Consider the following 2,500-nt stretch of genomic DNA (forward strand, 5'->3'; position numbering starts at 1 on the left):
ATTGGGTAGCATCCGGCAGTTTTGTGAGTAAACGCCGTGTGGTCTGCCAAGGGACATCGCCGTTACCACGCAGGGTTCGGATACTAGTTCACGCCACCACGTGAACCGACACCTCAGACGGCTATCCCAGCGTTTACCGCTTGTTTGCGTGGTCTTTTACCACCACGCTACTCGTGTTAGCAAGACTCCTCTTGCAGCACATGACGAGTTACGGCCGATGCCACCGACGCGGCCCTCTACTGCACTGTCAACCTGCCAGTCTCGCCCTTTACCGCCTAGCGCATGTGAGCTAGGGATCGGGTAGAAACATGACAGTTCTAAGGGTAGTTGCCATGCATTCTGCAGGGTAACATCGTGGCCAAAAGGCTCTCGGTTACTAGTGATTCCCACGCTGAAAAACGTGGCCCGACTCCTCAAACGATGGCCCTGGACAACAACCCTATATTACCATGGACTGGTCTGGCACCACCTATTCAATATATTCGGTAGCAACCCTCCATTACAGAGGGCCCCATACAGTCACTTATTCAGCATATTCGCGACAGACTCCCACTACGGGAGACCGGACCCATACCAACTCCTGTTTGCCCCCAACGGCAAAAGGGACTTACTACAAGGTCGGCAGGAGGATCCTGCATGGCACTGCCTGTTCAATATATTCAGCAGCAACCCTCCACTACAGAGGGCCCCCAGAGAAGCTCATGGGGCCTTGGTCCGGGGCTACCTATTGACATATATTCGGCAGCTACCTCCTATTACGGGAGGCGTTCCCCTATCCGCCACCCGGGGACCCGACTTCGTAGCGTGGCCAGCGCTCGGACCCTGCTCCGACACGGTAGTTGCCCTTGTACGGGTCTTACTGCACACCCGGTCAGGACGCAGGGTCCCGAAGTAGTAGATAGGGACAGCGGGAATCTCGTTAATCCATTCATGCGCGTCACTAATTAGATGACGAGGCATTTGGCTACCTTAAGAGAAGTCATAGTTAACTCACGCCGTTTACCCGCGCCTTGCTTGAATTTCTTCACGTTGACATTCAGAGCACTGGGCAGAAATCACATTGCGTCAACACCCGCTAGGGCCATCGCAATGCTTTGTTTTAATTAGACAGTCGGATTCCCCCAGTCCGTGCCAGTTCTGAGTTGATCGTTGAATGGCGGCCGAAGAGAATCCGCGCACCCGCGCGCCCCCGGAGGAGCACGCTAAGGCGGACGCGGCCTCGCAGCAAGGAAGATCCGTGGGAGGCCAAGGCACGGGACCGAGCTCGGATCCTGCACGCAGGTTGAAGCACCGGGGCGCGAACGCCGCGCAGGCGCGCGCATCCTGCACCGCCGGCCAGCACGAGGCCAACCAACGGCGAGAGCAGACCACGCCCGCGCTAAACGCCCGCACTTACCGGCACCCCTACGGCACTCACCTCGCCCAGGCCCGGCACGTTAGCGCTGACCCACTTCCCGACCAAGCCCGACACGCCCCGATCCTCAGAGCCAATCCTTATCCCGAAGTTACGGATCCAATTTGCCGACTTCCCTTACCTACATTATTCTATCGACTAGAGGCTCTTCACCTTGGAGACCTGCTGCGGATATGGGTACGAACCGGCGCGACACCTCCACGTGGCCCTCTCCCGGATTTTCAAGGTCCGAGGGGAAGATCGGGACACCGCCGCAACTGCGGTGCTCTTCGCGTTCCAAACCCTATCTCCCTGCTAGAGGATTCCAGGGAACTCGAACGCTCATGCAGAAAAGAAAACTCTTCCCCGATCTCCCGACGGCGTCTCCGGGTCCTTTTGGGTTACCCCGACGAGCATCTCTAAAAGAGGGGCCCGACTTGTATCGGTTCCGCTGCCGGGTTCCGGAATAGGAACCGGATTCCCTTTCGCCCAACGGGGGCCAGCACAAAGTGCATCATGCTATGACGGCCCCCATCAACATCGGATTTCTCCTAGGGCTTAGGATCGACTGACTCGTGTGCAACGGCTGTTCACACGAAACCCTTCTCCGCATCAGCCCTCCAGGGCCTCGCTGGAGTATTTGCTACTACCACCAAGATCTGCACCGACGGCGGCTCCAGGCAGGCTCACGCCCAGACCCTTCTGCGCCCACCGCCGCGACCCTCCTACTCGTCAGGGCTTCGCGGCCGGCCGCAAGGACCGGCCATGACTGCCAGACTGACGGCCGAGTATAGGCACGACGCTTCAGCGCCATCCATTTTCAGGGCTAGTTGCTTCGGCAGGTGAGTTGTTACACACTCCTTAGCGGATTCCGACTTCCATGGCCACCGTCCTGCTGTCTTAAGCAACCAACGCCTTTCATGGTTTCCCATGAGCGTCGATTCGGGCGCCTTAACTCGGCGTTTGGTTCATCCCACAGCGCCAGTTCTGCTTACCAAAAGTGGCCCACTTGGCACTCCGATCCGAGTCGTTTGCTCGCGGCTTCAGCATATCAAGCAAGCCGGAGATCTCACCCATTTAAAGTTTGAGAATAGGTTGACGTCGTTT

The 2,500-nt window shown here is 57.7% G+C and overlaps 1 pseudogene; it reads right to left on the reverse strand.

Moving 5' to 3' along the window:
- LOC124621102 overlaps nt 1-2,500 on the reverse strand; it is a 6,181-nt pseudogene that overhangs the window by 2,326 nt on the left and 1,355 nt on the right.

The sequence above is a fragment of the Schistocerca americana genome, chromosome 6, assembly GCF_021461395.2.
Source record: "Schistocerca americana isolate TAMUIC-IGC-003095 chromosome 6, iqSchAmer2.1, whole genome shotgun sequence".
Classification (NCBI taxonomy): Eukaryota; Metazoa; Arthropoda; class Insecta; order Orthoptera; family Acrididae; genus Schistocerca; species Schistocerca americana.